The following is a 23,574-nucleotide window of genomic DNA, read 5'->3' as shown; positions in this document are numbered from 1 at the left end:
CCAACTGCAGTTTCCCCTCCCTCCTCTCTTTCTAGTGTCTCCCCACACAACTCCCCTCTGAGCTCCCATCTACTCCCCCATTGTTTCTATTCAGAAAAGAGCAGGCTTCCCATGGGTATCAACCAAACATGTCATATCAATTTGCAAAAAGATTAGGCACCATCCCTCATATTAAGGTTGGTCACAGTAAAATAGTATGAGAAATAGGGTCCGAAGATCTGGCAAAAGAGCCAGAGACAGCCCTAATTCCACTATTAGGAGTCCCTCAAGAATATCAAGCTACAGAAACTGTAACATATATGCAGAGGGCCTTCCAGGCAGGCTCCTTGGATGTTGTTTCAGTCTCTGTGAGCCCCATTGAGCTGAGGTTAGTTGGTTCTATGGGTTTCCTTGTGGTGTCCTTGACCCCTCTGGCTCTTAACAATCCTTTCTCTCCTTCTTCTGAAGGATTCTCTGCAGAATTATATGTTTATATATACCCCATTTTTAATTGGATTATTTGCGGGGAGATATCTAGTTTCTAGAATTCCTAAGATAATTTGAATATAAGCCCTCTATCAGATGTGGAATTGATAAAAAAATTTCCCATCCTGTAGGCTACCACTTTGACTGCCAGTGTCCTTGCAGAAGCTTTTCAGTTTCACAAGGTCCCATTTATTAATTGTTGATTTTAGTGCTTACACTATTGGTGTTTTGTTAAGGAAGTCTTCTCCTGTGCCAGTGTGTTTAAGGCTACTCCCAAATTTCTCTTCTATCAGGTTCAATGTATCTGGTTTTATGTTTTGGCCTTTGATATAATTGCACTTGAGTTTTGTGCAGGTTGATAAATATTATTCTATTTGCATTCCTCTACATGCCAACGTCTAGTTCAAACAGTACTCTGTTTTGAATATGCTGTCTTTTTCCTAATATGTATTTCTGTCATCTTTAGCAAAACTCAAGTGTTCATGTGTGTTTGGATTAATGTTTGGACTTTCAATTCAATGTCATTGATCAACATGTCTGTTTTTACATCAATACCATACCATTTTTATTACTATAGCTCTATAATAAGACTTGAAATCAGGGATGGTGATACATTAGCATTTTTCATTGTTCTTGGTTATTTTACCTATCCTGGGTTCTTTGTTTTTCCATATGAAAATTAGGAAATGGTGTCTTTCAAGGTCTCTAAATAGTCTTGTTGGAATTTTGATAGGGATTGCACTGAATCTTTAGATTGAATCTGTTAGAATGAGCATTTTAACTATGATAATCCTACCAATTTCATGAGCATGAGAGATCTTTACAGCCTCTGATATCTTCAATTTTTCACTTGATTGCATAAATCTAACCCAAGATATTTATTGTTGAATTTAGCTCAATTTTGGAAATAACCAAGACAGCTTAAAGATAAACTATTATATTTTTAACTTTTATAAGGGGAAACTCATGCTACAAGAATGGAAAGTGTTAACTTCTTCATTTTTTTTTCTTTTACTCAGTACTAACTCAGGAGGGGGTTTTTCATTTTCTATGAGTTTGTAGACTTCTGTTGTTTCTGTTGTTGTTTATAACCAGCTTTAATCTGTATTTGTCTCATAGGATGCAGGGAGTTATTTCAATTTTATTGTATCTGTTGAGACTTGCTTTGTCCCCAAGTATGTTGTCAATTTTGAAGAAAGTTCCCTGAAGTGCTGACAAGATGGTAATTTCTTTTGTGTTTGTGTAAAATATTCTATAAATATTTGCTAGATCCATTTGGTTGATAATGTTACCTAGCTCCAGCAATTGATCTGTTTACTGCTTTTTCTATTTTGCTGGTACAAGATTATGATTTCCTGTGTTTTCATGGGTGTACTTAAGTGCTTTGGTTTTGATTTTTTTCTTCTATTACCTTCTTTAGGGCTGAATTTGTAGATATATATTTTTTATTTTTATTAAAAATTTCCATCTCTTCCCCTCCTCCCACTTCCCTCCCCTCCCCTCCTCCCACTTCCCTCCCCTCCCCTCCACCCATACCCCCACTTACTCCCTCTCCAGGCCAAAGAGCAGTCAGAGTCCCTACACTATGGGAAGTCCAAGATCCTCCCAACTCCCCCCAGGTCCAGGAAGGTGAGCATCCAAACTGACAAGACTCACACAGATCCAGTCCATGCCATAGAATCAAAGCCCATCACCATTGTCCTTGGCTTCTCAGTCAGCCTTCACCGTCAGCCACATTCAAAGAGTCCAGTTTGATCACATGTTCCATCAGTCCCATTCCAACTGGTCTTGGTGATCTCCCATTAGATCTGTCCCACCGGCTCAATGGGTGAATGCACACCACACAGTCCTGACTTTCTTGCTCATGTTCTCCTTCCTTCTGCTCCTCATCAGGACCTTGCTCCAATGTGGATCTCAGTCTCTATCTCCATCCATCACCAGATGAAGGTTCTATGGTAATATGCAAGATAATCATCAGTGTGGCTATAGGACAAGGCCAGTTCAGGCACCCTTTCCTCTGCTGCCCAATAAACAAGCTGGGGATATCTCCTTGGACACCTGGGAACCCGTCTAGAGTCCAGACTCTTGCCAACCCTAAAATGGCTCCCGTAATTAAGATATATATACTTCCCTGCTCCCCCAACCACCCCTCCTCCATCCCAACCATCCCATTCCCTCAAGCTCTCCCCATCCTCTCCTTCTCCCTTCTCTCCCCGCATCTCCCCTTATCCGCACCTCACCCCCACACCCATGCTCCCAACCCATGCCCGACAATTTTGTCCATTTCCAATATGCAGGATGATAACAATATGTTTTTCTTTGGGTTCACCTTCTTATTTAGCTTCTCTAGGATCACGAATTATAGGCTCTATGTCCTTTATTTATGGCTAGAATCCACTTATGAGTGAGTACATACCATATTCCTCTTTTTGGGTCTGGGTTACCTCACTCAGTAAAGTGTTTTCTATTTCCATCCATTTGCACGCAAAATTCAAGATGTCATTGTTTTTTACCGCTGAGTAGAATTCTAAAGTCTATATGTGCCACACCTTCTTTATCCATTCTTCTATTGAGGGGCACCTAGGTTGTTTCCAGGTTCTGGCTATTACAAATAGTGCTGCTATGAACATTGTTGATGATCAAGTAGGCTTCATTCCAGAGAGGCAGGGCTGGTTCAACATACAAAATCTATCAATGTAATCCATCATATAAATAAACTGAAGGAAAAACAACCATGTGATCATTTCATTAGATGCTGAAAAAGCATTTGACAAAATTCAACACCCCTTTATGATAAAGGTCTTGGAGAGATTAGGGATACAAGGTTCATTCCTAAATATAATAAAAGCAATATACAGCAAGCCGACAGCTAACATTAAATTAAATGGAGAGAAACTCAAAGCCATACCACTAAAATCAGGAACAAGACAAGGCCGTCCACTCTCTCCATACCTCTTCAATATAGTACTTGACATTCTAGCAATAGCAATAAGAAGATCAAGGGGATTCAAATTGGAAAGGAAGAAGTCAAATTTTCGTTATTTGCAGATGACATGTTAGTATACATAAGCGACCCAAAAACTCTACTAAAGAACTCCTTCCTACCTTTGGCAATGTGGCAGGATACAAGAATCAACTCCAAAAAATCAGTTGCCCTCCTATACACAAAGGATAAAGAAGCAGAGAGAGAAATCAGAGAAACATCACCTTACACAATAGCCACAAATAGTATGAAGTATCTTGGGGTAACTCTAACCAAGGAAGTGAAGGATCTATTTGACAAGAACTTTAAGTCTTTGAAGAAAGAAATTGAAGAGGATACCAGAAAATGGAAGGATCTCCCTTGCTCTTGGATTGGGAGGATCAACATAGTAAAAATGGCAATTCTACCAAAAGCAATCTATAGATTCAATGCAATCCCCATCAAAATCCCAACAAAATTCTTCACAGACCTTGAGAGAACAGTAATCAACTTAATATGGAAAAATAAAAAACCCAGGATAGTCAAAACAATCCTATACAATAAACATACTTCTGGAGGCATTACTATCCCTGACTTCAAACTCTATTACAGTAATGAAAACATCTTGGCACAAAAACAGAGATGTTGCAAAGGACACTGTCATTAAGACAAATAGACAACGTACTGACTGGGAGAAGATCTTCACCAACCCCATATCAGAAAAAGGTCTGATCTCCAAAATATAAAAAGAACTCAAGAAACTAGATTTTAAAATGCTAATTAACCCAATTAAAAAATGGGGCATTTAACTGAACAGAGAATTCTCGACAGAAGAAGTTCAAATGGCCAAAAGACACTTAAGGTCATGCTCAACCTCCTTAGCGATTAGGGAAATGCAAATCAAAACAACTCTAAGATACCATCTTACACCCCTCAGAATGGCTAAAATAAAAAACACCAATGATACCCTATGCTGGAGAGGATGTAGATATATATTTTTTAAATTTGATTTTATCATAGAATATTTTATTTTTTTTCATTTTTGGTGATTAAAGGCTTCATTAACTATCCTAGTCTGTGCTGGCATCTGTGGTCTCTTAAAGTCTCCAGCACATCAGACTAGGCACTTCAGGCTTATAGAGTCAATTGAGAAGTCAGATGTAATTCTAATAAGTTAGCCCTTATGTGTTACTTGGTCTCTTTCCTGTAGCTTTAAATATTCTTCCATTTTTATGCATAGTGTTTTTATTATTATTTTTCAAGGGGATATTCTTTGATTCATTCTTTCTGTATGCTTTTAAAACTTATATAAGTAGCTCCTTCTTTAGGTTAGGAAATTTTCTTTTATGACTGTTAAAAATATTTTATGGGCCTTTGAGCTGAGATTTTTATCTTTCCTCTATACACATTATTCTTAGGTTTGATCCTTTGATAGTGTCCCAGATTTTCTGGATGTTTTGTGTCACAAATTTTGAGATTTAAGACTTTCTTTGACTGATATAATCATTTCTTCTATATATCTTTTATTTCTTCTATTCTGTTGATGCAACTTGCCTCTATATTTCCTGTTCACATTCCTAAATTTTTCAATTCCCCTATTTCCATGTTTGGGTTTTCTTTATTGATTCTATTTCCATTTTCAAGTCTTTAACATTTTTATTTGTTTCCTTCAAATGTTTGTGTTTTAATTGATTTCTTTAAGGAATTTATTCATTTCCTTTTTAAGGATCACTATCATTTTCACATAGTTGGTTTTAAAATCTTTTTCTTGTGTTTCAGTTATGTTGGAATATAAACAGTCTGCTATAATAGTAAAATTAGGCTCTAATGGATCACCCTAGCTGTTATCGATTGTGTTTTTATGATTGTGTCTATGCATCTTGGTTTGAAATGTTTATAGGTCTAGGTTCCAATTTCTTTGTTGGATATATATTTTATTTCTTGGTTTCTCTTTACTCTCTGGAGTTTGGATACTGTGTTCAATGTGTATTGCCTGTTTTCCTGGCATTCTTACCTGGTGTGTTCACATGGAATGTCTGCTGCTATTAGAGGCTGAGATACTGGGATGAGTTTGTGGAAGGAAATTTGGAGGAACAGGTCTTTTGAGATCCCTTGGGGATGAGGTCAGAGAGGAAAAGAAGACTGGTGTGAGAAGTCCTTCTGTATATGTGTTGCTTTTAATGGTTAATGAATAAAAAAGCTGCTTTTGGCCAATGGTTTAACAGAACATAGCCAGGCTGGAAAAGATATATAGAGAAAGAAGGTGGAGTCAGGAAGAGGCCATGTAGCTACCAGAGGGGAAAGACATGAGCTGCCTGCTGGAACCTTGCTGTGGAAAACAGAGAGAGAAGAAGATCCTTAGGCAGCCTACTAGTTTTCTGGTAGGCATGGCCTGTTGTTTACTAGGGAGTGCCTGTTGGAGTTGGGGGTGGGAAGAGCAAAGAATGGGAGAAGGCAATTTAGGAGAGGATGGTCTGTGGGATCCACAGGAGATGGGGCAGAGTCAAAGGAAGGCTGCAGCTGGTGTTCTGTTGCAGCCCTTGGACCAAACTGATGGATTAGGTCATGGGAAACAGAGAGAGATGAGCTATTTTGGAAATTTTTTATTTGACAATAATTGTTACATCTTTAATATAATTGCTTATTGCAGATCAGTGTAGTTTATTCACATTGTTTAAAGATCCATTGCTCGCATTTGTATATAAATTTAGTCATTTCTTCTTTCCAATTTATTTGCATATAAGTTTTCAGGAAGTTCATTTAATTATCCCTTGGATTTCAGTTGTACCTCAATATCCCCTATGTTTTCCAAATATCTATTAATTTAAAGCTACTAAATTTTGCCTCCCTTTCAAAAAAACAAACACTGTCTCATTTACTCTGTAAGTTTCATTATTTTTCTACAACTTAATTGCTTGCTTCAATTTTCTTTTTTGTTTACTTTTTTATATTCTAAGACGTTGACTTGTATCACTCAATTATTTACTTGAGTTCTCTTTGGTGTTTAATGTTATCACATATAAATTTACTCTCTGGAACCACTTTCACTGTGTCCCAAAGGTTTTCTTTTATTTTTATCTGATTCTGATATTTTATGATTTTCATTCAAATCTTTTTAGTAATTCACTAAGCTACAAAAGTATAGTATTCAATCTCTGTATATTTGCAAAGTATTTTTTTGTAATTCACTTTTAATTTTCTTATACCATCATCTGATTATATATAATTGATTATTTCAATATTTTAATTTTGTTAACTTACTCTATCCCCTAAAATATGATATACTTTAGAGGAATTGTCCTGAATTCCTACAAGGATGCTTATCTTGGAGTTGTTGAATAGAATATCTATAGATGCTTGATAAATACACTTGATCTGTGCTACAGTTTAACTTTAAGCTTCATTTTTGATCTAGACTATATTTTATTGATGAGGTTTGTGAAGTGAATTGTTGCTTTATTGTTGCATCTTGGCATAGATTTTTTTTAAAAAATCAAGTTATATTTACTTTAGTTTTAGTAAGTTGTGTATACCAAAATTCAGTGCACATATGGCTATACTTATTGTATAATTTTGATGATTTTTTGACAATTTTTGTCAATCTAGAGTAAACTTTTTTATTGTTCCTAATTTTGTTTAAATGTGGACTTATCAAATACATGGAATGTCATTTTTCCCTCCAGCACTACAATTAAGGTCTGTGTATTTTTGTCAACAAGGTAAGTTAATTGACAATATTAAACACTTGTGTAACCATTATGCTATGTTGACATTCTGGCAAGAAATTAAACCCTCTCATGTGAAGACTGAGGGATGCATTGGTTGATGAGTTATAAAGACAAATCTTAGGAGACAGTTTAATACTATGCCCATTTAGCAAAGTAATACTAGTTAATTCCCACCAAGTGTCCACAACCTGTAGAGTTATAGGCTCTTGAGATGTAATAGTGACAGGAATGATTTCATTTTATAGACTCGAATATAATCAGAAAGTAATTGGTTACACCACTGATTTTTTGAGTCACTATTGCACCAGGGGGCATATCTTTTAGTAAGTCTACCTCTTAATGAAAAATCACATATGATTTCATTCATTTATCCATTCAGGTAGATTAGGATGACTAGAGTGAATTAGAGTTATATAGTGTTCTTTTGTCATATAACCTAAACTTTTCTAAATTTTTAGCAGTAGAACCTCTGGTTAAATAGAATTTCCAGAGTGCAGCCCTTGTTAAAAAGAGAAGGTGATCTGAGCTGTCCTTGCTAGCACAAGATTTTTCTTTTTTTCTCTCAAAACCAATTTGAACATTGTGAGATAAACCTCACAGAACTTAGGATGAAGATTTGCTTCAGTGGTAGAGCTCCTAGTAAGTGCAAGACTCTGGTCCTTTGAAGTGCAAGGCTCTGGTCCCTCACTCTGGAAAAGACTTACTGAGTTAATATAATCACAAATTCATAGCAGCTATGACTACCTGAATAAGACCTACACAAAATAATAAGATGTGAAAGTAAGAAGGGGGCTACTAGTAGGAAAGGAAAAGAGTCTATACTCAGAAAAAAATGGAAGGAAGTGCAAGATGGTAGTAATGAATGGTTAATGTGTTCATAATACACTGTATACATATGCAGAATTTGTCAACAAATAAAATTTTTAAATTCTCTAGTACAAAATTTTTGAAAAATGTTGAAATTAAAAATAAACACTCACAGAGCTATGAAGCAGCCAGCATAATTGTGACCCTGGAAGCATTAAAACTCAACTTCCACCAAATCTCAATTAAAATTTTTATTTTCATCACCTAGAATTTATTAACATAAGATTATTTTGCTCTGCTATTGTCTCTATATTTGCCTGTAACTGTGAGAGGGTATTTGCCTTGCAATATGGCAGAATCAGAGAAAATAACATTGCATGTTGTATCTCATTTGTTAACCTTAGATTCTACAGAGATCCATAAATAATATGAGTGTATTTTTTTAACAAGGTCAAAATGAAACAGTCTAGAAGATTACAAAAGTGAGTAAATAGAGGGAAAGGATGAAAATAAAATGGTAGATAGTTATAAGAGTAAATCTGTTCAAAATGCATTATATCCTTGTATGAAAATGTCCTTATTAAAGCTACTATTACATAGTGAGTATATACCAATAAAGAAAAAAGACTACAGAAAAAACAGTTGCTTTATCATTTTTCTGCCTTTTGCTTATTAGTAGAAAAAAGCACTAACATTGATATTCCTTTCATATTGTACCAGAAATTGGAACTTTCTTGTGATCAATTACCATTTTGATCATTATGGTTTTTACCTTCAGAATATGCATATTTCCTTTAAAATAATCTCCATGCTTTGGTTTATAATCTTTGTTTGATGAGTCATTATCATCATGTCTCTATTTGCTTCCTTAATCATAGATTCTTTTAGGTATCTCAACATAGGTGTTATAGCTGCCCTGATGTTCTTAGCTGTTTTATCTTATGTGAAGGACTGATTGGTTGAGATTTTCAGGGGCTTATAATTTACTGTTCTTCTGAGTAGCTTATAGTTGTTATTGCTATCTGAACATCTTACATGATATATTCTGATGTGTTTGAATAATAACTTTTACTTGTCTCTTTCTTAAAGATATGGATACAATTCAGTGAGTTCTAATTCCCACATAGTATATACACAGTGACACTCCCCAGGCCATGCAACCTTAGCTAAGTATGCATCTCAATCTTCTTGACCACCATGAATTATCACGGTTTCAGTAGATTATCCTTGGCTATCCCTTTTTTGACATTCCTTTTCTGCTTATAGCTGTGCTGTATATATTAGTATCACATCCAGCTGTTAGTTTCTACTAATTGGGAGTTTTTTTCTACTGTGTTCAACAACTCCCTGGGGCATCCACAGCCTGGTCTATTTAAAGCTGACTTCTTGACCAAAAAAAGGGGGTTCCACTTTTTGAGATAGGCTTCTACTATCCTTTGGGCAGAACATCTGTGTTCTGTAGCATTAGGTGAAGTAAACAGAAATAGAAACTGGTACCACCACCTGCCTGTGAGAATCTGGCACAAATCATGTTCTGGAAGGATACAACATAATGATATTCCACAGCTGGACTGGTGAATCTTCCTGGAATAGCCCCTATATCTCAACAACCTGAGGGAGACAACATTCTATTCTACAGTCTCTAAGTCTTTATGGTCTATGAGAAAGACAACATTCCCTTTTTCTCAGTTTTTAGGTAGATGCAGCAAGCGGTGAAGTCATTGGTGCTGCTTTGCTGGTCTCACACACAGGGTGTAGGCCTTAAGGTTTTTAAAGAATCAAGTTCTGAAAATCTATTATTTTGATTTTTCACTAGTTGTTTTAATAAGTGAAAATAGTTCTATACTCCAGGACTTAGCAAGCCCTCAACTGATAAGTCTAGAGCGAGGCCAGACAAAGGGACCTCACAAATAAAGAAAGCTCACAGTCACGAGTCTAGAATGAGGCTTGTGAATTTGCAGATAGAGGAGGGTTTACATAAGGGCTGAGGAAATAAAAGGAACTTACCCAGTAAGGTATCTCATGCATATAGACGGTTCTCAGGCCTGGGGTAAAGAATGAAACCTAGGCTTTCTGGTTTGCCCAGGAAAATAGGTATTTTTATCCAGGAAAAAGGCATTCTTGATAAACAATAGATTCACAAATGGGACAACGCTATGGCAGGTAAACTTTCTGAAAGCAAAAAGGTAATCAAAATATTTGGCATCTCAATGGTTAATTATAGTCCCAAGTAAATGGATGCTACATTTACATAAATTAAGAAATATGAATATCATTGTAAAGCAAACTGATTGGCACCATCAGATACTTAGATTGCTTTACTTGTTCATGAAAAATATGTCATTGGAATCTTTAGCTGAGATGAGAAAAAATAGGAATCTAAAAATGAGTTCACTACAGCTGACATACAGGAAACAGAACATGTGAAGTTCTAGGATATCCTTCAATAGAACTGAGAGAAAATATCCAAAATACACTTTTTAAAGTGCAACCAATACAAAGGAATCAAGAAATGGGGTTCTTTTCCTTTTACTGGAAAAGAAATGAAATTTAATGGTTGGAGGCTAATATGTAATTTTTTGATAAAATCAGGGAGAAAATATGTTTCAGAATACTTTACAATAGAGTCTTTCAGGTTTTAGGTGCCAAAATACATTTCAAGGTAGGAAATAGAGTTGACAATGTATTTATGACAATTGGGAACAATATACAGACTCAAGGCAAGTGGTAATAAAAATTAATGTATGAAATAGGGAAAGGTCAAATATGTACATATGTCTTTAAAATTACTCAAAATGTTGTTTATCACAAAAAATCATAGTAGAGATATCAATGCATATAATTTGATTCAATTTTAATGCCAGAATTATCATCCTAACAATCTGTGCTAATTGCAAGGAAAAAACATAATCAAAAGTAGTTTTACATCTTTTCACTTCAAATGTTAATTCTAAATTTCTGAGAAAATGCTTCACTGTCTGGCTAGAAATTACTAATGTTACCTTCTGCAGTTTTCCTGGTGGCAGACACCTTGTGGAGGAATAACCTCTGAAATGTATGCTGTGAATGTTTCAGGATTTACATAAAGAAAAGGGTCACAAAAAAGACCAATATGGATTTGGGAGCAAAATCAACTGCAAATAATATATTTTATTAATTTAAGTTTCCACATAATTTCTAAACTAGTTAAACTAAATTATTACTCATTATTCTTTATGGAATAAACTGAATAATAAATGTGAGGATATAGTATACATTGTTTTCTCTCCAGCTTGTTATGCAATTCTGATACTAACATTTGCTGACAGTTTTCCCACAAACCTTAATGTATCTTATTGGTGCAATTTATTTAGCATTTTAAACATCATAAGATTGCCTTTCTGTATTTCATATGTATTTATAGTGGATAATTATAACATTTTAAAAGTTATTTGTTTTGAAGAAATTTATTCTTCCTCATTTGATTCAAGATGACTTTAATTCATCAGCAAATGTATAGTCCTAAGAGGAGCAAAAGGCACTTTGAAAGCATTAACTAATGTAAATTGGACATCCAATCCAAGCAGCACTGCATTTTACTTTATGATTTTTGATGGGTATATGTTATAAACTAAAAATATGCCAAGTTATGATTTATAAAAGGCTTTCTTACAACATTCTCAAGGGATGACAGCTATTCCATTAAGTTATTTCAAGATTCGGGCACTAAATGAAAAATGTAAAATGCAAGTTAGAGCTAAACCAAGGACTATGTGCAATAAATTCATTCACAATTAAAATGCATAGCAGCTAATCTCTTTGAAAAATCTTGCTTTCAGGATTCTATGTAATGAGTCTGTCCGCATGTGTCTTATGTGTATTTTAGTTGTTAGTTTAATCACTAGAGATTGATTAACTTAAAGATTCTCAAGGCATTGGTGGTGGAGATGAGGCTTCCAAAGGCAGAAATCAATAATATTTAATTTAGAAGTATTATGCTAACAAGTCTTTCTCACTGATCATTATGAATAAACTTTCCCTTGCTTCTTTTGATGATTTCAGATATTATCTGTTATAGACTCAGTTTAACAAAATAAAGATTCACATTTCCTTCTATCAAATTAAACCATAGATCTTATCAGTTAATTTACTTTACTAGTTAAGTTCATATAGTAAAGACTGTCTCAAATGAATAATCATCTCTGGATAGGGCCATATTACAATTTCTCTCTTGTATTTGAAATCCCACAATAATAATTAATAAGTTCATAAATGATTGGAAACCTTCAATTTTCACAATTTGATACCTTTTTCTGGTATGATAGGTCATTGAATTTTATACTATGAAAAATATTGCCAGGTCCTTTTCCAAAGTTACTGCTTATTCTATCTCTATATTTAATGGTGCAATGTTTTAGAAATACTCTTAGGTATTTCTGAAGTAAAAATCAGCAGATTTTGTTAACAGGTTTACAAATTATCAAGGCCATTATAAGCTAATTAGTTACCCAAACATCATCTTAAAAGCAAAGTATTCAAAAATAATTTTCACATTTATATTACTAATTATACCCTTAGAATTCCTTTGAGTGCAAAGACATAAAAGTTTTTTTTTCTTTCTTTCCCACTGAATGATCTCCTGGCATCAAATCAGATAGTTAGACATTGATTCCAGCTGCATAGCAAGTAAATAAGTGGAAAATTCTGGTTGCTCATTATTCTAATGGTACTCACAAATCTTCCCATGAGATTTAGTCAGTAATATATAACTGTAAAACAACCTACAATGCATAACAGAATCACATTTCTTCTTTCAAGATTTATAAAGCCCACACCCAAGTTACATATTTTTCAAAATGCACATTAATTCTGATATGTGTACAGGATTAATATAATTTGGATTTATTTTTCACCTCATGCAAGTGGTTCAAGAGTAATAGTCTCTACAGTTGTGACATAACAATCTTAGACCAATAAGCCTGACGTGTAGGGAAGAAATAGCAAGTCCCTATGTCATACCCCAAAAGATACCTCTGGGAGTTCTATTTTACTTTATCATACAAAGATTCTGTGTCAAATGATAGACTCCATTGACTAACCTCACACGATACCTTGCTGAAAAATATTTAGTCATATATAGGCTTATCTCTAAAGGATGTTATAATCAATAGAGTTTGACATGGATGCACAAGGGGGTAGTAATGAATTCTAGTATGTAATTTATCTTCTTACAGTAGAATGCAACATTCACACTTACAAAGTTCCTTTATTGAAGTAAGAGACATTAAAATAAACAAAGGAGAAATGAGAAAAAGCACAGATATAAGCCAACAAGCAATTATAAAACACTATATATGTACATATATATATATATATATCCAATGTTTAAAATACATCTTTCTAACTCTTCCACACGATTAGATTTACCATTTTCCCATTATTTTAAATTTAATCTGTGCATGTATATTAGTGATAGAGCACTCGATTAGCATATATGAGGAATGAGGTTCTACAATAAGCACTGTCAAAAGCAACTAAAGGAAAATTTAAAATTAAAGCTACTTTTTATAAGGAGACTAACTTTCAAACTCTTTTAACAGCTGTTTTTGATGATCATAGGATTAATACCTTTATTATGAGGCATCCTAGCTGCTGCAATCTGCTGTTGGACTTCATTCCCAGCCTTATTTTTAATTTTTATTTTGAGATTGCATCTTACTAAGCCATCTGGGCTCTTCTAGAACACATTTTTCAGCCTAGGCTGGTCTTGACATCATGGTCTTCCTACCTCAGTGTCCTGTGTAGATGGAAGTTTCTGTCCTGCCTGTTACTGCAGCTGTTCAGTTCCAAAGAAACACAAAGGGGCTTATATTAATTATAAACTGTTTGGCCTATTAGCTCAGACTTATTACTAACTACCTCTTACAGCTGAAAATAACCCATGATTCTTATCTATGTTTAACCATGTGATATGGTACCTTTTCTCATTAGGGCATTCTCATCTTGCTTCCTCTGCTTCTGTATGACTACTGCATCTCTGTCTTTCCTCTTCTAGAATCCTCTTAATCTGGCCTCCCCACCTATACTTCCTGCTTTGTTATTGGCCAATCAGCCTTCTATCAAACCAATATGAATGACAAATTTTTACAGTGTACAAGAGCATTATCCCACTGTAGTTCAGAGAAGCTATAATTATAGGCCTGAGTCACTATGCTAGTTGTTTTTCAAATGAGACTATGAACCTCCTCAGACACAGTTTCAAATAATTATTTAATAAATATTTATTGAAAATAAAACTTTAAAATAGAATATTTTCAATATATGAATTAAATCTATGTGATCTTTCTTGTGTCTTATTTTTGTTATTGTTGCTGGTATTTTTTACTTAGTGACTTTCCAGAACTAATACAGACCCTGAGAACTGCAATAATGTTATAATGCAAGGAAATTCCTCAACATCACTCCTAGATGTTGATTTTAACATTCTACTCATGTGATTGCATGCTTTAGTTTATTTTATGAATTATAGTAAGTAAATATAAATATTGAATCTTTAATTAGGCACAGTAACAGCATTAACACATTAAAATAAGAATTTTGTTTTTAAATTCACAGTTTAGAGCTCAGAATCGACCTAACCAGAGAAGTGCTCAATGTAAGATATCCTTTGAAAGGAGAGATTAAAATGGTGCAATACTTCTATGCTGTGATTATGTAAAACACACAGTTCTTGTCTCAAAGTAGATAAGAGATAGTTCTCATTTCCAAGGTTCTTGATTGTCCTATCTGTTCTCCTTTTTTACTTCATCTTTATATATGCTTATAACTAATCTACATAATCAACTTTTGTAATAATTTTAAATTAAATTCATCCCAGTATTTACTTTGTAATTTAAATGCTAGGAAAATAAATGTATTTAATTGTGTTATTGATACATATCAAATGCTTAGTACAGTGCATCTGGTCATCAGTTACAGTTCAATTACTGTGTGTAGAATGACTGAATGGATGGTTGCATGCTACGGCTTCTTGCACAGGGTTTTAGTATCCCTCAAAATCTTCATATATTGAAATCTAATTCTCTCTGTTAAGTCATTAGGAGAGTGAAAATTAAACCAAATATGAACCCTCTAAGAAATGACTAAAATTTGATAAATATATTATTAGGATGAAGCCACTATGATTGAGTCCTAAAGATTTTATAACAAGAGATACCAGAAGACATGTATACACACCGGTGCTTCCCTGTCTTGTGTCATATTATGCCCAGAATTGCATCAGAATTCTATCAGGACAAAATTTTTTCCAGTATTACTCTTTAATCTATTACCAGCAGAAATATAAATCAGATAAACTTCTTTTCTTTAAAATTTAATTTCACATACTCAATGATATTGTGCCATTAGTGATAAAAATAGGGCAATAAAATCTATTAAAATTGAATCTAAGATAGTCCCATTAAAAAGACAAATTTCTTCTTTACATGTGAAGGCAAAGAATTATACAATCTCTTCTGTATTGTTTACTTTTCTCATTGCTGTGACAAAATTGCTGTCAAAAGCAACTTAGAGAAGAAAGGAGCTTTTCTTTGGCTCTCAAGTTGAGTTCAGTTCTTCATAGGGGTGGAAGGGTTCACAGCTGCTTTGGCTGGTGCAACAGAAATATCTTGCCCATGTTCAAGATAAAATCTTTCTTCTCACTGCAATACATGTGGAAATGCACTAAGAGATGTTGCCAGAGCTTCATCTTCTATGTGAATCTAAACCCTGTTGATAATGAAAATTAAGATTACAGCTTTCTCTTGCATTATATTCTATGATTAAAGTGATAGGTAATTGAATATTTTACCTGCACACATATTAGGCAACAAGAATACTTTAATAATAGAAGCAGCAGCCTGACATAAGATGCATATTTGTTGTTCATTATACATATGAAAGATAAATGGAAAATTTTCACAGGGAAAAATGAAGTACTAATCTGAGTATGACACAATCTATATAAAAATTATCATAATGGCAGTTTTCCCTCCCAGGAGGCAGATGCTATATTTCTGGTGAGACTTCAAATATTATTTCATAACAATTTTATTACACACCCGCAGTCATATGATGCATTTACAGCACACTTCCCTATTATACCTGAGACTGTTTATGCTACAACTCTTAAATGATATTTTTCTGTACGAATAACTGACATATTCTATATGAAGTCTGTAGGAGGGCTTTGCCTGACTGCTTCTATTTTTGCCCCTTTTCATGCCCTCATTGTTGGTTAATTATTTCCCAAGAATCTACTCTTTTGTATAATATTTGATTGTTTTCTTCCCCACTTGGGGGTAGGGGTATGAAGAAAGATTTCAACTGTCCATGTTCATCATTTCACACAAAATGAATCACATGACTTCCTATATTGTTATTTGCATTTTGCAGAGGATTAGATTTAGGAAGATCCTTGACACTTTCTTTGTTCACCATCTGTTTTCTTGACCAACTTTTCTGGTTATGTGCATGAGAAACGCTTTCTATTTTGTAAATAATAGAAAACAAATCATTTTCTTTGACTACTTTGCCTTTTCAGTTCTCATTAGCTCAACTAATTGTTATAGAAAAAATTGCACTTTAGCATTCAATTATGAATTGTATAAATTGCTATTTCAAAGTCTTCTCATAAAAGAGAAACTGAACAATGTGAGACTACAAACATTGGTGGAGAATGTATTAATTTCCTCAAAAGGCAATTACACATAACTAAAACTGAACAAGGAATTATAAAAACAGAAATAAAATATTAACACACATGCACTCTATTATTGATATTTGAAATGTTTTGAATCACATGATTCAACCCTCCCCATAATGATCACAAAGAAAGATTGATCTTCATTATAAATAAGAAAACAAACAAATTTGGTAGATGGTTATGAGACTTTCACTACATAAGCAAAACAGGAAGTTGTATTGGGAGCAGGATTTATACTCAGTGTATGAAATGGCTTTTTGGAACCCATTCTTTCTGGAGGGATACCTTGTTCAGCCTAGGTACAGGGGGGAGGACCTCGGTCTTGCCTCAAGGTGATGTGACAGACTTTGTTGACTTCCCATGAGAGGACTCATACTCTGTGAGGAATGGATTGGGATGGGGTGGAGGGAAGGCAGAGGTGGGGAGGAAGGGATAACTAGGATTGGTATGTAAAATAAAAAGAAGATTGTTTTAAAAATATTTTTAAAAGCTAGCTCTTAATGCAGATATTATCAGCACTTAATAAATGCTGAGATATGTCTCAGAAATATCTTGTGCTTTTTGTTAAATGATAGAAGTTTTACTCTATAGGTGGTATATAGAAGCTAAGAAGATAATGTAACCTATGAATGGATCTAAACAGTCAAGGTTCACTTTTGCTTCATGTTGTTATTTCTGTATGTTCTTATTAACAAAGTCATTGGGAAATCTGTTTAAAAATAAAATGACCAACAAACCACTGTTTCATTGAGTTGTAGCTTTTATATACATGGAACTTTGCAAGAATATGGCAATAGAGCTAATTGAGGAAAGGATATCATAATTTTACATTTATTTCTTCTGAACACATACACACAGAGGACATTATACTATACTGTTTAAAAATTTTATCTATATTTTCATTTGTGAGCCTACCTTTAATGGTTGAGCCTAGCTTTAATGCTGGCATAACTGGATATTGACTTGTAGAAGAATGCAAATAGATCCATATCTATCTCTATACACAAAACTCAGGGTTTAGTGTTAGGTCTGTACTCCAGTTTTTTGTTAAATTATTTGTTCTTTTGATGACCAATTTCTTGAATTCTTTGTATATTTTGGAGATCAGTCCTTTATCTGATGTGGGGTTGGTGAAGATCTTTTCCCATTCTGTAGGCTGTTGTTTTGTCTTGTTGACCATGTCCTTTGCTTTACAGAAGGTTTTCAGTTTCAGGAGGTTTCATTTATTAATTGTTTCTCTCAGTGTCTGTGCTACTGGTGTTATATTTAGAAAATGGTCTCCTGTCCCCGTGAATTCAACTGTACTTCCTAATTTCTCTTCTATGAGGTTCAGTGTGGTTGGCTTTATGTTGGGTCTTTGATCCATTTGGCCTTGAGTTTTGTCCATAGTGATAGATATGGATCTAAATTGAATCTTGCAAACACTTCTCTCTAATTGCTTTCCCTGGGCTTCTTTCACTGCTTAGCTATTTGAAAAAGATATCATCACAGAGAGAGCCTTTCTGGGGTTAGGGAGAAACCTCAGGCTAGTGAAACACCCAAGAATCCCTAAAGATGGTTCCAGATAAGGCTCCTAGTAATAGTGGAGAAGGGTGCCTGAATTGGCCTTCTGTTATCAGATTGGTGACTACCCTAATTGTCATCATCGAACCTTCATCTAATAACTGATGGAAAGAAATGCAGTGATCCACAACCAAGCACTTTGCTGAGCTCCTGGATTTCAGTGGAAGAGATGGAGGAGATTATATGAGCAAGGGCAGGTCAATATCAAGTTGGAGAAATCCAAAGAGACAGTTAGCTAACCTGAGCTAGTGGCAGGTCACAGTCTCTGGCTCTGGACCGACAGCTTGGAAACCTACATGGGACTGAACTAGGCCCTCTGAAAGTGGGTAACAGTTGTATGGCTTGGTCTTTTTGTAGGGCCCCTGGCAGGGGGACCAGGATTTTATCCTTGATATATGAACTGGTTATTTGAAGCCCACAGTTCTCCATGGAGGGATGCCATGCTCAGCCTTGATACATGGGGGAGCGTCTTAGTCCTGCCTCAACTTGATATGCCAGGTTTTTTTGACTCCCCATTGGAGGCCTTACCTTCTCTGAGGAATGGAAAGGGAAGAAGTAGGGTAAGAGTGGAGAAGAAGAAGGGAGAACTGTGGTTGGAATATGATGTGGGATTCCCTTCTGTATGCTGTGAATACCATTGGTTAATAAAGACATCTTCCTTGGCTTATGATAGGCTAGAGTAGAGCTAGGTGTGGAAAACTAAACTGAATGCTGGGAGAAAGAAGGTGGAGTCAGAAGAAGCTATCTAACCCCACCAGGGACAGATGCCAAAACTTTACCTGGTAAGCCACAGCCTTGTGGTGATACACAGATTAGTGGAGATGGGTTTATTTAAGATATGAATTAGCCAGAAATATGCTTAAACTATTGGACAAACAGTATTGCAAATAATATGGTTTCTGTGTGATTATTTCGGGGCTGAGGAGCCAGGAACAAAAACGTGGCTCTCCTACAACAGGTATGTAAAATGATCAAAAGGTTTTTAAAAGCATGGTAAAACTTATGCATAACGGTTTTGTAAACTATAATTTCATTTCAGAATAGTAAAGTTGAAATATTTACTAGTTAAGAGGGCATAAGATCTGATAGAATTGAATATGTATTTCTTTCAATTGTCTTTCTCACTTCCTGAAAAAATACATGGATGTCTATTTCACCATAAGTTATTATTCTCACACATGGAAATATAAATAAATTGGAATATAAATACTATAATGACAAAAATCTTTGCCATTTTAATCAATGATGCTCTGAAGCTTGTAATAGTATTAAATACTTTTGTAATAACCCATAAATCCATCTATTCATTCATTTAACAAATATTTAGTAACAAATATTTAGTAAAATTCATTTAATAAATAATGTTTTAGTGAAGTTACAGAGTTGAATCAACTGTCCTTTCTATGTAGAAAAAGCTTGGTGGTTAAAATAAAGTACAACTCTATTTTACTTGTAATTATTTAATCGTGACACTATCTTAGCTTCTTGAGGACACAATGTTTATTTCTGCTATATGAGAGAAAATATTTTGTATGCTGTTATATTATATATATCATCATAAAGAAACCATTACTTTATATTTGCTAACCAAAAATTTAGTTAAAAGAGAAAAATAGAAAAGTAATTTTCAGGATATAAATTCAAGTAGGATTTCTCATGTGTATATATATAGAAGGAAATGTAAGAATTGCTAGGGAAAATTAAAATATGGGCATCCTCTTTACAAGTCACATTTTTTTTCTGTACCAATACAGAACAGCTTCAACTTCAGTGCAATTTCTGGATTCGATGTGTTAAAACCAACATGAAATTTTCTAAAAATGTCTTCCTTTTCTCAGTATCCATTGCTCCCATTCCTAAAGCAATAACCACAGTCTGTTCACTTCCAAGGATTCTAAGATGGTGTTTCATACTAATTTCTCATTACTTCCCATATCCTTTATTCAGACCAATCTCATCAGCACTTGATTACATCCTTCCTTTTATTGTTCTAATTTTAGTATATGTGCTATCAAAGCAAGCACGCTTTCATTGTCCTAGTAATTTTTCTTTATGATGATTTTCCTCCTGTTTGTCAAATACACTCTTTAAAGACTTTTATTATATACATGGTATATAGGAATAAATTATGTATGTTCTCATATATTATTTTCTCATATAATAAATTATATATATATATATTCTCATATGTTATGTTCTATCCTCAGTTTCCCCTCCCTCCTTTCTTACTAAGAACCTTTTTCCACCCATCCTCATATACTCCTCTTCATTTCTCCTCAGAAAAGGACAGGACTCTCATGGATATCAACCAGTCATGGCATATCTTGCTGAAAATTGATATTTATATTATTTTGAAAGAAAATATTACTGATTTTTGATTATCAAAAAGGACTTGGATTTCTGATTATTGAAGTACTGGGATCTAGAGTGTTTTCCAACTGGGATTGACTGCAGTTCTATATACATTGCTATGGAAAATCAATGGAGGATAGTGATGTCTCTCCTAAAAAATAAACTCAATGAAAATTCAGCTATATTAAGATAGCTATTACATTTAACATTATACTGTTTTATTTTATCTTGCTTATAGATTTTTGAATTATTTCAAGCCAACCACATGTTTTCTCTAAATAAACAAGTCATTTATTAAACACTAGGAAACATGAGGATTAATTTCACATGAATGTCATGGTCTACCTTGTTATTATTCCAAATTAATTACACTTTTGTGGTCACTATTTCTGTCTAATTTTGAATAATGAATGTCAAATAGGAACTCCCAATTGTTGAAAAATGAGCCACTAGTACTTTCATTTAATTCCAATTTATGTATTTCTATGTTCTTCTCAACTTTTAGATAATAAGCAATTCTACTTTCGATGTAATATTCACAAATATAAAATGAATATATTAATCAAAATTTAATTAGCTCTCTTTAAAAATAAAAACATAGGTTTCTTCTTTTCCTCTCATATATAATATTTGGACTTTTAATAAATCTTGCCAGTTTTATCTTGAAAATAGACCTTTAATTCTTTCATTCTTTTGTAGTCACAAAAAAATCTTACCCAAATGTTATATAAATATGAACTAAATGTTTGTCTTTGAAAATAATTTCTTCCAGCATTGCGCTACATCCTTAATTGATTCTACTGTCCGAATTCACTGAGTTCAGATGTCATTTTGGAATCATTCCTTTAAAAATATTAATTTCTGGAGATTTTTATATAATGAAATTTAATCATATTTACCTCTAAATTCTTCCCAGAGCCGCTCCCCCATTCTTACCTGCTCAATTTTTGTGCTCATTTTCTTAACCTTTTTTGAGTCCACTTAGGGTAACACATATACTAGATACCCATCCAGTAGAGCACGGTCAACCTATCAAGGGTCATAACCCTCAAGAAAAGTAACTCTCTCCAAGTAGCTAGAGATTAACAACAGTTCCTGAACTTCAGATGAAATTTCATACCCACCTTCCTACTCCATGCCTAGAGTTTGTTTAGTCTAAGCTGCAAATGTCCTGTATATGTTGTCACAACTGCCATGAGTTCATATGTGCAACACCCCTTTTGTGTTCCCAGAACATTAATACCACTCTCATTAGTTTAACAGAAATTATTCACTGTTTCAGGTTTAATCTTGAATGAAGACCTATAATTATATAGTGTCTTACAACTTACATAGTCATGAAAAATCTCACAGATGCTATGAACATTAGGAAAAAATATTAGATTTTGAATATAAGTCCTTCCAATATACATTTCTTCCAGTCCATCTTCTAAAATGATTGCTGATCCTTGGCAAAAGAGGGTGTGTTACAAATGTCCAAGTCAAGGATCAGAACTACTCATTCTCCTATTCTCTTTGTCTTCGCCAGTTGTGGCTCTCTTGTGTTAATCTCTATCTGCAGCAAAAAAAAAAAAATAGGTTTTCCTTTAAAACACTTGGTTAGTCACAGGTTCTCGGCCTCAATAAGGGAGCCAAAATGTGGTTTCCATCTTGTTTATAGGGCTTATATTCAGAGGATGAATGATTACTTTAATGTTTATTCTACTATTTCACCATGCCAGTGAGCTTATCTTGCTGAGACAGTCATTATTGTAGCTCTTAAGGTACGCAGTTGAGTAAGTTGATTATTGTTTTTTCTCCTCCAATAGTATGAATAGTTTCTTCAAGAACCATGAAATCTAGCCAGTATGGATGACATTTCTAGGTCTGTACCCATTTGATTTTTTTCATGTTTCATGACTCAAGTATATGGCAAAATCAGCTGTACTGTGTTACTGTCATGTTCTGGGGAGTAATCAAAGCAAAAGCAATAGTCTGTTATTCTCAGCCAAGAAATTACTCAACAATTTTATAAGTAGGACCTAGAAATGCATAAAAGGGCACTGAAGTCAACTTGTGTTAAATTGCAGTGGTGCTATGTAGAAGTATAATGAGAAGCTGAAGGTAGATTACAGTCGGAAGCAAAGAACTAAAGGGAAAATTTTCTTATCTATGAAGTAACCTTTTATAATTCCAATGATTGTGTGGTTAAAGCATTGGTTTGCTAAAGTCAAGATTCAGTGTAGGAAAAATTGGATCATAACACATGGAATAAAGAAATATGGGCAAAAAAATTTGATTATGACAGTTCTGCAAACAAGCAAAGCTTCAATGAAAATTGAAGTAATCCCTTTTCTGCAAATAAGAAGTAGAACAGAATAAGCCTTTCCCATGAAATTCAGTAGATAGCATTCTTGGGGATAGTCTTATTTTTCTTTTGTCTTTAAACTAGATTCCTTTTATTAAGTAGCAGTTATCCTAATAATAGATTTGCTTGGTATAAGAAAGAAAAGAAAATGTTACACCCCAAGTGAAGTGTTAGAATAAAGTTACAAATACCAGAAATATCCAGAAAGGTTCACATTTATGTTAAGACAAATTTTCTTCACACAATTCCACAAACAACAAAAATAATATAGAGAGAAGGAAAAACTATTATTCTATTATTCTATGACTATTCCTTTATTCTATCTATATATTTAATATTTTTGTTCATAATATTATAAATGTTATAATATTTATAATATTAAATGCCAACAGACATAACTAACATAAAACAAATCCCTTATGTGACACAAATATCTATGATTGTGACTAAATTTCTACTACCAAAATATTTTAGGACCACAAATATAGTATCAAGGAGGAAACATAGTATGTTTTCCAACTGACTTATGAGGTCACAGAATTATTAGAAACATTTAAAATATTACATATAGAAAATTGTATGGAATAATTTTCTGTATAAAGTTGAAAATTGTCCTTCCAAAGTCAAT

The sequence above is a fragment of the Arvicola amphibius genome, chromosome X (genome assembly GCF_903992535.2).
Source record: "Arvicola amphibius chromosome X, mArvAmp1.2, whole genome shotgun sequence".
Classification (NCBI taxonomy): domain Eukaryota; kingdom Metazoa; phylum Chordata; class Mammalia; order Rodentia; family Cricetidae; genus Arvicola; species Arvicola amphibius.
The sequence above is the reverse complement of the archived record's forward strand: the minus strand, read 5'-3'. Positions refer to the sequence as shown.